Below are 13,121 nucleotides of genomic sequence, written 5' to 3' on the forward strand. Positions count from 1 at the left end.
AGCGGGAGGTGGTGGGAGCATCCCAATGGTCCATGCGACGTGACTGCGCTGAGTTAAGCCTCTGAAAACTTCTAAGATTCTGGCGGGCAGGGACAGAGATGGAGTCCTCCTGAGGCCAAGACAAGCTTATATATAAGTCCCCTTGCCGGTGGAAACGGCCATCTCCCCCTCATTCTCAGATCTCTTCTTGCCCTGCGGGTATAGGGGCCAGTTTGCAAACCAGCAGTGCCTTCAAACACCTGTTTCTTAGCTCCCGGAGGGACTAGCCTGATGAGGCTGGTTCCTCGGCTTAGGTTCTCACGGGCTGCAATCAAGGTGGCAGCTGAACTGTGTTAGCATCTGCGACGCGGGGTATCCGTGCAGGCTCACGTGCTCATGGCAGGGGCCAGTTTCTGGAAAAGATCGGCCTGAGACTTTGGCTTTCTTTCTGGCTATTAGCCAGGGCTGTTCTCAGCTTTTAGAGGCAACCAGCGCTCCTTGTCAGTGGCAAGGAATTTCCCGCCCACGCTTCCCATCTCTGCCCCCTCTCTCTGATGTCTGCCTCAGATGGAAAGCGCTCTTGTGATTGGACAAGGCCTACTGGAGACGCTTGTGCTTTCTTCAAACCAGGTGCACCAAACAACCCAATCAGGGAGGTAGGGCTCACGATGTTCACAGTATCTCTCCTACCCAAGACGAGATGATTCTGGGAGGGTGTGGGTCACTGAGGATCAACACAGAAGTCTGCCTGCCCCTGCACCGAAAAAGGGTGCATGGATGGTGTCGCCCGCTAGAGCGATTTAAAGCAAAGATCACTACTTCACTCTATCGGTGAGTGCCGATTTCATTCAGAATGGCATAGAGAGGTATTGTGGGAGAGGGGCGATCAGCCTCCATTGAATTTCTACAGGATAAAATAGGAGGGGGGGGGGGCACACCGAAGACTATCCATTTATAAATTTGAATATGAACTTTTACATTATGGTTTTCATGCTCTCTTATTATGTCTTCCTTTTCATTTTTTTAATAATTGTTTTAGCTTTATTCTGCAGCCCACATGACAGCCCCAAGCCAACACTTAAACATTTGTCTTCTGAATTGGTTGTTTCTTCAGCTGTATGTCAGCAGAGACCATGTCTTTCAGTAGCATATGCAGACTGATCCTTGTGTGGCAGGGGTAGAGGGGTAAGGTGGAGGGGGTCATGGGGGCACAAACACCCTGGCTTGCCCACCCACATGACTCAGAGGTTGAGTGTGGACCTGGCCTCTGTTTCCCTTGTGCCAGTCCGTCCCCTGGGAGGGAGACTGCTTGTCTGGCTGACGCTGGGAACGCCATAGTGCTCTGGGAGTGTTCCAGGTGCCTGTGCAAGTCCTCCACTCTCTGCTTGTGGACCTCGGAGGCTTTCTTCAGGATCCTTTCCATTTGCTGCTCTTCCTGCCTCCTCCTCCTCCCTTTTTGCTCGTTCCCAGGCCTGCCTTGTTTTTGTGCTTCTTTTTCTGCTTGGTCCCGCTGAGCTCTGTGACACTGTTCAACTTCAGGCGTCCCTTTTGGACCTGCCTGTAGGCTGCCCTGGCACCTGCCTCTTCCTTTTCATTGTTAAGTAATATTTCTCAGACAACTTAATCCCATGACAAATGTATGCTGAAAATACAAACCAAAAAGGAGCCACGTTCCACAGAAAAATGCTGACACCTGTTAGTCTTTGATTTGTTTTGTGGGTTTTTTTTTGTTTTTTTTTTTTGAGGTTGTAGTGTTTGATATAAGAAACCCAACATTGTTTGTTGTACTCTTAGATACATGGAATGTGTGTGGTTGTGTGAGTTTCATGGAATTACCACTGGACAAAGAAAGACTAAAACTGTAAAACTGCTCAGCACTTGCACTAGGTACTTAGCTGCTTTCTTAATAATTCCCTGGGATTGTGAAAGGAACGATGGTGTTCACAGGAAACATAGTTTTGGTTTGAGCCAACTTTCTCTTTCTCAGAACCTAACTAAGGAAATACATCTTCTAGTGGGTTTCCCATCAAATGAATGGGTTTTACTAGAAATGCAATGTCTTGTTTGGCTAATACAATCTTGCTGAAGGAAATAAAACAAGTCCTGACATTTGGGGGAATATTTTTGGATAATTTATAATAAACCTGAATACATTCCCATAAATATTTGAACCATTAATGTATGTGTGTATCTAGAAAATGTGTGCATATGTATAATTGCTGATGATAATAAGATCCTTGGAGATCTTCAAAGTATTTGATTCAGACGTACTCTGTGCTCTATTTTTATTTACTGGTTTTCTCTTAGGAGAAGTGAATGTGTCTAAATGTAATACACATTACCATCATGCTATTGCTTGGTAGACTTTAAACTGGAGTGTACATATCCCTGTGAATGTATGAGATTTTTTTTTCCCATTGGGATATAGACCCAGAGAGCTTTGAGGGCAGACCAGAAAGAAAGAAACCAGAAAGCAAAGAGAGAGAGGAGACGAACAGAGCAGAGAAAGATAGTGTGTTGTAATACTGGCAGGTGAAATAGCTCTGATGAGCGGGTAACAACTCTATTTGCAAGTCGGGTGGTTTACAATCCTTCACTTTAAGCAAGGTTGCAGAAAGGCCTGATTGAGTTGTCAGCCCATACATGATTAAAATAATTTTTGATGAAAGATGACTGACTTTTGGCATATAACTGAGAAGGAGCTCAAGGAATTGAATGACATTGCTATAATGGAAGGAGTTTCTTCCATTTCCATCTTTTTATTTTTGTGAACAAAGAATTTTCACAGTTATGGTAATATAAACATAAACTTTAAAAAGAGGGAAGGAATGAAGGAAGGAAGGAAAAAATAAACAAAGAAAACAGACTCTGGGTCCTGTCTTCTTTTAGTGATAAAGAGTAATCACTATAGGATACATGAAAAAAAGAAATAAAAAAAGGAAAAAAAGCCAAATACATCAACCTCAGTATGAGATTCATGTCCAGTAATTATTGATCTTTAATAATTACTTATCACAATTTTAATAATTGCTTTCATAATTATGCTATTCAAATAATTTTAATTAAGAGTCGACCTGGAAGAAATTTTAATTTTACCTATAGGAGTCACATAGTCAGAGAAAATGCTTTACAAGCCATTTTTAAATATATTTTTTTGTTGCAGCGAAATATCAATAAAAAGACTTTCAGGCATAAAACTTACTACATTAGGATACAATTCAGTGGTGATGGAAATGTGAATTTAAAAAGATAGGAATGAAGCAATATGTCCAACTGAAAAAAAGGTCGTTTTCATGCAATTCCCTTTAGTATTTCCATTACTCTGGCTTCATTAAAAATCATGTGTTTTATTTCAAAACATCAACATTTTAATATTCATTGGCATATATACTTTGCTATTTAACCTTATGAAAAAAATAACAACTTCAAATGGTGTGGAGGGTATGGTTTTATAAGATTATTTGGAAGGGTTGATTGAGGATTAGTGCTGCTGTGAAAGGGCTATCCGTGTGCTTTCTCAGTGCTGCAATAAGGGGTTTGGTACCTGGGCTAAGGTCCCAGCCAGTGGTATTCCCATAACTCTCCTTTCTCTGAACACTTGTGGCCCGCACAAATCACCTCCAACACGTGATACTTATGTTTCTGATGTTGTTGACTCAAAGTATGACCGGTAGTCCTATGGTAGGTTGGATATTGGCTGTATTTGGGGAAAGCTCTTTTTTTTATTTTATTTTTTTAAATTTATATTGATTGTTGAAAGTATTACAGATGTCCCCTTTCTCCCCCCATTGATTCCCTCCACCCTGTATCCCCTCCCCCAGCCCTGTCTGTGTACACAATCAAAACAGTGTCACAATTGGTTTCAATTAAATGATTAACCAGTTGGCTTTCAAATAGTAAAATAACATTTCATTAAATGTTATTACTATCTTCTAAGTCATAAAACTAAGCTAATGATAATATATGTCCGGAATTATTTTATGAATATACATATTGTAGGTTTTAATAAGAGTGGAAATAGAAGGTAAAAATACTAGTAGTAAGTATCTTCATTTTTCTGAAATAAAGGGAGTGTCTTAATTTTTCTAAAGAGATAAAATATTAATTTGAGCCAATGTTTATTTGTGGAATGTCAGTTTGTCTTATTTAATGTAGTTTAAAAGCCCATAATCACAATTTTGATTAACAAATGCATAATGAGCACTTAACTACTTGATCTGTGTTCCTGGAAGGGTTCTGCCCTTTAGCATTGTCAGTGCTACTATTTGAAGTCAATGGCATAGAGATGGCATTGGAAGTCATTGGCAGGAAGGAGAGGGGGTAAGCAGAGATGTACTGTGAAACTAGAAACAAGGTCCTGTTATTAAAACATGATGACGTGAGGCTTAGAAGGATCCTGAGAAGTATAGTTAGGGAACAGAACTTGAAGTGTGTGAGGATTCCAAGATGCAGGAAGAAAGAGGGCCATGGAATGCTTAGCAGTTAATGTGAAAAGTGAACGAATTATTTCTACTGGATTGTTTTAACTGAAAATATTTTCAAGGACATAAAAAAATGCAAAGGGTGAGGGGAAAGCCTTATTTTCTGTAGTTTAGATAGATTTTAAAAACAAACAATAAAAACAAAACACACACACCAAACAAACAGTGGGCCCTAGCCAGTTTGGCTCAGTGGATAGAGCATTGGCCCATAGACTAAAGCACATGTGTCAAACACAAGGCCCGCGGGCCAAATCCGTCCCGCCAGGCCTTGCAATGTGGCCCGCACCTCGCCATCATCACTGCACTCCGCTGCGTTTCCATCACAATGACAGTTTATGACTGTTCAGTAAACCATTCGGCCCGCGATTTAGGCTGGATTTTAGATTTTGGCCCCTTCTCTGATTGAGTTCGACACCCCTAGACTAAAGGATCCCTGGTTTGATTCCAATCAAGGGCACTTGCCTCGATTGCAAGCTCAATCCCAGCTCCAGTCAGGGCGTGTATGGGAGGCAACTAGTCTATATGTCTCATATCAATGGTTTTCTCTGTGTGTGTGTCTCTGTCTCTCAGAATAAATAAATATTTTTAAAAAGAAAAATAACTTGGGGTGGTCTTTTGTGGTCAGTTTTGTCCTTTCATGTCATAATTCTAGTGAGAAAGAAGCAAAATACTAGTACTTTTAAAAATAATAGTACTTTAAAATTATTTAAAAATACATTGATTTCATATATATATATATATATATATATATATATATATATATATATGTTGAAATCAGTGTTTCAGAGGGGAAGGGAGAGGGAGAGAGAGAGAAAAAAACACCAATGATGAGAGAGAATCATTGATTGGCTACCTCCTGCACATCCCCCACTAGGGATCAAGTCCACAACCCCTGGCCTGGACCCTGACTGGGAATTGAAGTGTGACCGCCTGGTCCATAGTTTGATGCTCAACCACTGAGCCACACCAGCCCCAGCCGGGCAGTAAGTTGTTTTTAATGGTCTGGTCTGAGCAGCATCTCTGGGCTGAAGGAATGGTGGAGGTGGAGGCAAAGGTCTGGGATGGAGGGGAGATAGATGTTGAGATCTCCTCCTCTGGTCTTGTTTCTGTATCCTTTTGTTTTCTTCTTTCTTCTCCTAAGGGGGAAAAAAATGTGTACATGAGAGAGAAGAGGAGGTAGATTGTCCATAGTCAGAGGAATCACAATTACAAATCCTCGCAGATGGAAGGGTGAAGTAACTTCTACTGAAAACGAAGGGGCGTTGTGGGAGGCCAGTCTTAATTGTCAGAGGTTGAAGATAGTAGAACATTTTGGAGAACAAGTGCAGAGTGGGAGAATGAAATGCTCATGAACTATAGCAAGGCTTCTGGACTTCATGGATGAAAATATTAAAACATTAACCCAAATCTTGAGTCTTCCTTGAGGCGGAAGTAAATTCACATAAAGGTATATATGAATATTCAATAAATCTGAACAACAAGTATTTGAGTTTAAGACATGTGGAATGCAATGATTTGAAGGGACAAGATATAAACCTATGAAAAGGTACATGATGGAAAAGACAAATATTGCCTTTCTGAACAGAAATCACTTAAAGCAAATAGACCACAAAACACTCAACACCAGGCAAATCTGGGACTGTAAGAACAAAAGGTGGGATGATCTTTATCAAAAAAAGGTCAAATGTCCAAAGTGATCTTTGTTATGGGAGTTAGGCAGTTGTCACTTCAAGATATATTCACTGTTCCCTTTTTTTTTTTTTTGTCATTCTCTTGTGATACCTAAATGAGATTCTCTTGCTTCTGTGTGCCTCTAAAATAAGCTATATAGGAAAATTATTATGAGCCCATAATCTTAGTCATAGCACCAGGGTTTAAAGACCAGCCCTACTACTCACCAGTTCTGAGAACCCAAACAAATTATGTAAATACTCTAAGCCTTCCTCTCCCCCCAGTGAATAAAATAGATAATAATACACCTATCTCAGAGGTGTGTTGTGGAGATTAAATTGGATAAATTGCCCAACAAGTCTAGTTGATTCCATTGTGTAAGAAAACTTAATACTTGTTAGCATATTATCATTATTAACGTTCTTAATAGGGCTCGTAAGGCACAAAGGTATTCACCTATCTCTATCCATATATTTTCTGTCGTTGTGCTAATTAATCTAATTCATTTGATTATAATCAATAAGTGATAATACAATTGGGGTATGAAAAATTCATTTTGATAATTATAAAGGATACAGTATAACAGCTATTCAGGTTAGCAGTCTGACCAGCATCAGATAAAGATCAACAGTAGACTATAAAGTTTAAAACTTGATAAAGCTCATACTAAGTGCTTTTTAAAAATATATTGAAAAGGACACAATCTTCTTGTGTTTCAAGATACATATGGGTACTAGAGATAGAATGCCTTTCATTGGCATCCAATTTTCCGACTTACTATTCGTAAGTAAAACATTTAAATGTTGAATCTTGCTGTTGACAGTGCCAGTACCACAGATGAAAAGAAAGGTGAGTAGGTAGTTATTGTGACAACTGAGTGCTTCTAGGGTGACCCACGTCAAGTTTGCATTGTCCCCAGAGTTCCATTGCTTGTAGATTTTATGATTTGTATAAAGTTTATGTTTCATATTCTTCCAAAGGAAATCCTTGATGTCCATGTGCCTGCCCTCAGTTATATCGGTAACTGTCCATTTCATATTAAGGATCACCTTGAAAGTAGTTTTTATGATGTTTCTGAATTATGAAAGAATTTTATTCCTTTTCCAATAGGACTGTGCCGCAGCTGACATATATTATGGCTGCGTACTAAGCTAATTGTAGAAAACATCATAATTTGGGTGGCCTTCCGTGGTCCTGGCATGGCTACTAAAACGCACTTTGTCTTGGCTACTTGCAGGTTTCAGTTGTAGAGCCAGATTGCCCATAGTTATCAGTGCTACATCCCCAGAGAGAGTTCAACTTGTTGGATAATTTTCTATTGAGACTAGAATGTTTGTCCTTGGGCAATAGAGGCTATAAATTTTCTTGTTTTGCCCACAGGGCTCGCTGAAATCTCAGTTTGGAGAAGGGAGAGGGACAAAGAAATTAAGATTTATTCCCCCCCCCCCAGATCCTGTGATCGCATCCACCAACCTGCTCAGCAAATCTCTGGGGACCTTGAAGAGTGCACAGAAAGGCTGTTTTGTTTTCATTTGTTTTAAAAATCAATCTGCTCCTAAACTTCTTCAAATATTTACGACTGTGGGTGGAAGGAATACATGTTTCCCCTCTCCATTTTGCCATGGGGAGGAAACATTCCTGTGCTCTCGCTAGGCCAAAAGGGAGAGTGGGATTAGAGTGTCTGATCTAAGACATAATTACCACTTTATTTTAGGTTATGTTCAACTGCTGCATAAGCAAATAGTACTGCTCCCAGTAGACTCTCCACTTATACCAGCGAGGAAAACATCCATTTACAACTGCTGTCCTTTCACAACCGCCCCACCCCGCCTCCCATAAACTGCCCCTAAGCAAACTCCAGGTGTCATTCTCCTTCCCCATAGGGCTTGTGGCTTTAATTAAAAATAGTATGTTGGGGGCTGTTTTTTAAGCATTAACATTTGAGTTACTGCTCAATGCGATCTCCCTCTCTGTCTATTAGAGATCCACACACCTTTGTGTACCTGTGCTAGAGCTGTAAAAATTATTTAACACCAGTGAACTACATCGGTCTGCTTTGCTATTAGAAAGTCACAAGAAACTTTATACTCTGCCATTACTTTATATTATGTCACATTTGTGGGAGGGCTAAGTGTGATGCTCCCTTTTTGAGATGAAAGTCCAACATAATTAAGGGCCAACTTGATAAAGAGAGTTCAAATTCTGATTTCTTTTGAGCTCTCTAAATAAAAAGCACAAGATAGCTGAGCCTGGTTCATTCTGTTAGCATTTGCTGAACGCTCACAATGAGCCAGGCACTGTTGGCAAGCCTGGGAACCCAAAGGAAAGAGAATCATGCGTCCTGTCCACAAGCCCTCACTTGGCAGGGGGATGGCATCTAAAGTTCCAACAAATGACATGATTGAAGTAGGCTTCCTGGATGCCAACAATACAAGGGAACCAGCCAGGTGACAGAAAATGACAGGACAGTTCCAGGCAAAATATTTGGAAATGAGAGAAGATAACACAAAAAACCCTCACCTTCAGAAACAGAATCCCTCCCCGTGACTGAACTCTGTGCGCACGTTTCCTGAAAAGTAAAAATAGAGTTAATAATTCTTGCCTACATAGGGGTTTCGGGGAGATTAAATCAAATAATTTATGTAAGGCACCAAGCCAGGTATGTGGAGTTGCCCCCCAAAAGTAAATTCCCTTTAATTTCCTTACTAGAGGCCTGGTGCATGAAATTCATATACAGGGGGAGGGGGTGTCTCTCATCCCAGCCTGGTCCCTCTCCAATCTGGGACCCCTTGAGAGATGTCCGACTACAGTTAGACATCCCTCTAACAATCCAGGATGGCTGGCTTCCAACTGCTCACCTGTCTGCCTTCCTGATTGCCCCTAACCACTCTGCTTGCCAGCCTGATCACCCCTAACTACTTCCCTAATAGCCTGATTGATTCCTAACTGCTCCCTTGCCAGCCTAATTGCCCCTAACTGCCCTCCCCTCTCTGCTTGGTTCCCCCCCTCCCCCAACTACTCTCCCCTGCAGGCCTGGGTCACCCTCAACTGCCCTTCCTCTGCTGGCCTGGTCGCCCTTAACTTCCTTCCTCTGCTGGCCTGATCACCCTTAAATGCCCTCCCCTGCAGGCTTGATCACCCCCAAATGCCCTCCCTTTCAGTCCTGGTCCCTCTCAACTGCCCTCCCCTGCTGACCATCTTGTGGGGGCCATCTTGTATCCACATGGGGCAGCCATCTTGTATGTTGGAGTGACAGTCAATTTGCATATTACTCTTTTATTAGATAGGATACAATCTTAATAGTGACCTCACTATTTTAAAGATGATACATTTAAATGTGATAAAAAGCAACAACAACAACCACCATAACAAGTGAGCAGTCAGATGAATTGGCACTTTTTCTGATGAAGTAAACTCCATCAGCTAGAAGTCCTAAATAGCCACCTTTGTTATAAAGGTAAGATATCAGAGCAATACTACTCTTTTGTAAATTTACATTAAAATGTTATGTCTCTCTTGAAGATTCTGTTGGTAGGTACTTTAATAGTTATTCAATAATAAATTTTGGGTTAGCTATAATTTTTTTAAAGTCTCCAGTATGATCAGTTGGCTGAGTTCACATTATATCTGCCACTTATTGTTATTTTGACAAATATAACTAAAATTTATGGTTAGAGTCAAAATCAAACATACTAAAATGAATTTATTTTGATTTTTCAACAAACTAGCTTGTAATCTTGATAAATGGGAAGGTTTCACTTTTAATTACAATCTTCATGAATCAGTGAGATCTATGCATAAATACTAAAAGCTAGCATCTTAACAATATTTAAATCAATGGAAGGATGTATGAGAAGGGGGGGAAATCAACATATATAGATGATACCTTTCCTTAAATGTTGTTACTTTGAAGCCATCCTTCCTTTCTCTTTTCTTCCTTCCCCCCTTTTTTCCCTCCCTCATTTTTTATTTTCCTCATTGATTTGTATTCTTTTCTACTGAAATATAGAATATATGTCAGGCCTATTAATAAGGGTAAATTGTAAACAATGTTTTTTCCCCCCCTAGTAACACCACAGGACTTGCTCATTAATATTAACAGTGGCTTACTATTATCAGAAAATTTTAAGAAAAGATTATGCCATTGCACTCTAAATAATAAGTTATTTTACAATTAAGAAAATTGTTTCCTTGGCAGTTGAAAATTGGAAATTGGCTAATAAGCTATAATGTCTCATATTAGTGCTGATGTGCAAAGAGGGGAAAATGATGACCATCTTTATATTTGAATTTGAATGTTTGAAGTTAAAAAGTAGCATTTCCTTAAATAATTTTTAAATGGTTAACTATTAATCAAAGTCTTCAATGTAATTTTTCTCATATTTTAGTGATAAATGCCTTGCCTTATTTATATCTGGGGCATCTGAAAATGCTTTACTCTTATTGACATTGCAGAGTATAGATTATTTCTCTTTAAACCTAAACTCCTTATTTTGATTAGCACATGTGAGATTTTTCTTAGTATGTAGATCTTGCCAAATATTGGAAAATTTATGTGCAGAGTAAACTTCTTTCAAGAAAACAGTTGTGTGTGCAGATCTCCTAATCCCGTGGTTGGCAAACTGTGGCTCCCAAGCCACATGTGGCTCTTTGGCTAGTTGAGTGTGGCTCTTCCACAAAATACCACAGCCTGGACAAGTCTAGTTTGAAGAAGTGGCATTAGAAGAAGTTTAAGTTTTAAAAATTTGGCTCTCAAAAATTTTTTCAATCATTGTACTGTTGATTTGGCTCTGTTGACTAATGAGTTTGCCAATCACTGTCCTAGTCCTTCATCCCAGACCCTTTGAACTTCATTTCAGCACATGCCCACTTAGTGACAGATAATTTCACCTTATTAAAATAATACAATACAATAGAACCTTTTATGAATGGAACCAGAACATTTTAGTTGTGAATACCTTCATTTTGATACCGTCATTTGAAAGACTTGTTTAGAAATACAGACCTGTATTTTGTTTCAAATTATAAATCTTTTTTTCTTAAAAGAATAATAGAGATTTGATATAATTGAGCTATGCCTATCTGATGGGTAGCACCTTTCAGCACACAGCAACCATTGTCAATTATCAGTAAATCTATAATGTGTGATCAGAAGATAAAAGGATTCTATTAAGGCATTTGCATAAACTATTTAGTGTTTTTAGTAACACACTCTAATTTTCATAGATATCATGCATTAAATACTATCTATTTCAAGCATTTTCTCGTGCAATATTCCTGTGCCTGTTCTCTATAAGCATAGCTAAATGGAACCAGCCATAAAACCTGTGTCATCTAATTCACTTCTATGCATTTATGGCTGTACCATGTGGTAGGAATCCAGAAACATCAGGTCTGGCATTCTTGTAACATTCAAGTGGCCTCCAGGTGATAGACTTGGCCAACTGTCTTGGTCCAGTGCCAATTCACAATGGTACTACCAACCAGCACCACTTAGCAAATCACTTGGAGGCACTGAGTGATTTTATGTGGAACAATAAAGGATTTTGCAAAGTGGATATTTTTAAGCTCTTTTATCTGTGAACAAGGATGTGCCACTAGCTGGAATCTGTTGTTCTCTTTGAAAGAATAATTTGCTTTTTGGCTTCTCCAGGTTTTTTTTTCAAGTGGAATGCTGGAAACAGTTGTGTGCAGATTTCTTATTCCTTCCTCCCAGTTCCCTCTACCTTTCACACCAGTGCAGTTTTTCCCTTGCCTGCTATTTATTCTTGATCAAGAACATTTTAGTTCGCTAAAATTACGGGTTTCACTTCTTAAAAAACTTACATTGGTTTGGCTTTGGTTCTTTGTCATAACAAAGACAGAGTAAAAAGTCAACTTACAAAAAATAGTTATTGGTATAAACAGAGGTGATTAATGTTGGATTTCTCAATTATATATTCTCCTTTTATTTAGAATAAATTCCACAAGGGAGAACTCGTGTCTATGTATTCTTTTTTTTCCTTCAAATGTTTTTATTCTTTTTCTATTTGTTCTCCTTCTAAGACTCATTACACATATGTCTTTTTTATGTATATTGTCCCACGTGTCTCTGATATTGGGTTCATTTTACTTCCAATACCTTTTCTCTATTCTTCTGTTTGAATAATGTCCATTTATTTATCTTTAAGCTGATTCATTTTTTTGTCATCTCAAGTTTGCTGTTTTGCCTCTCTCGTAAATTTTTTTGTTTAAATTTCTTTATTGATTAAGGTATCACATATTTGTCCTCATCCCCCTATTTCCATCCCACACCCCTCCCAACACATACCTCCACCCCTGTCTATGTATTCTGATTGAGACACAATATGTGTTATATTGACTAATAAAGATTAATAAGCATATGTAGGCAATGTCAAATCTAACAATGAAGGCTATGTCCTCTTTTTGTGGTGAAGTTTGGCTCTTGTCAGTTTGGCTACCCGAAGCAATGAAAACCAGAGAAAGCTATGCTGTGTTGCGTGTTTTAAAATGTAAAACCTGAAAAAATAGAAACCTCAACAACTTCAGAATTAAAAGGCAAATCTAGACCTGAAATCAAAGGTTCTTATAGGTCCTGGTAGTGGCATTTATTGGTAGATATTTTAAAAAGACATGGTCAAATTAGGCAGTTCTTGTCTTTGAGAAATTTATAGACAAAATACATAAAACATGTAATCAGGACCATAAAAATGGTAACATGTATCATCACTAGTAAAACACAGTTTTAAAGAAAAAAGTTCAGTTATTGCTGGATCCTGTGAATTGCCATTATTCCTATTTGGTGTGTGTTGATACTACTGTAGATGGCCCCTTGAAACTCCATGAGGGTATAAGAATCAAACTATATTTTGGTGTGGGTGGAGTGGTAATGACATCACAAAAAGTGAGGGTTCCTTAATTAGCACTTCTCATCTTAAGCTTCATTTTAGTTCACATTTTGCAACATTAAATACTATCTGTTTTTATACC

The 13,121-nt window shown here is 38.9% G+C and overlaps 1 protein-coding gene and 1 pseudogene across 2 annotated transcripts in view; one reads left to right on the forward strand and one right to left on the reverse strand.

The window, feature by feature from the left end:
• Nucleotides 1–13,121, forward strand: part of NKAIN2 (sodium/potassium transporting ATPase interacting 2) — a 741,160-nt gene that overhangs the window by 167,117 nt on the left and 560,922 nt on the right. The window lies entirely within an intron of this gene.
• LOC118705416 lies at nt 1,221–7,396 on the reverse strand (annotated as a pseudogene).

Source organism: Pipistrellus kuhlii, unplaced genomic scaffold (assembly GCF_014108245.1).
Source record: "Pipistrellus kuhlii isolate mPipKuh1 unplaced genomic scaffold, mPipKuh1.p scaffold_m20_p_5, whole genome shotgun sequence".
NCBI classification, from domain to species: domain Eukaryota; kingdom Metazoa; phylum Chordata; class Mammalia; order Chiroptera; family Vespertilionidae; genus Pipistrellus; species Pipistrellus kuhlii.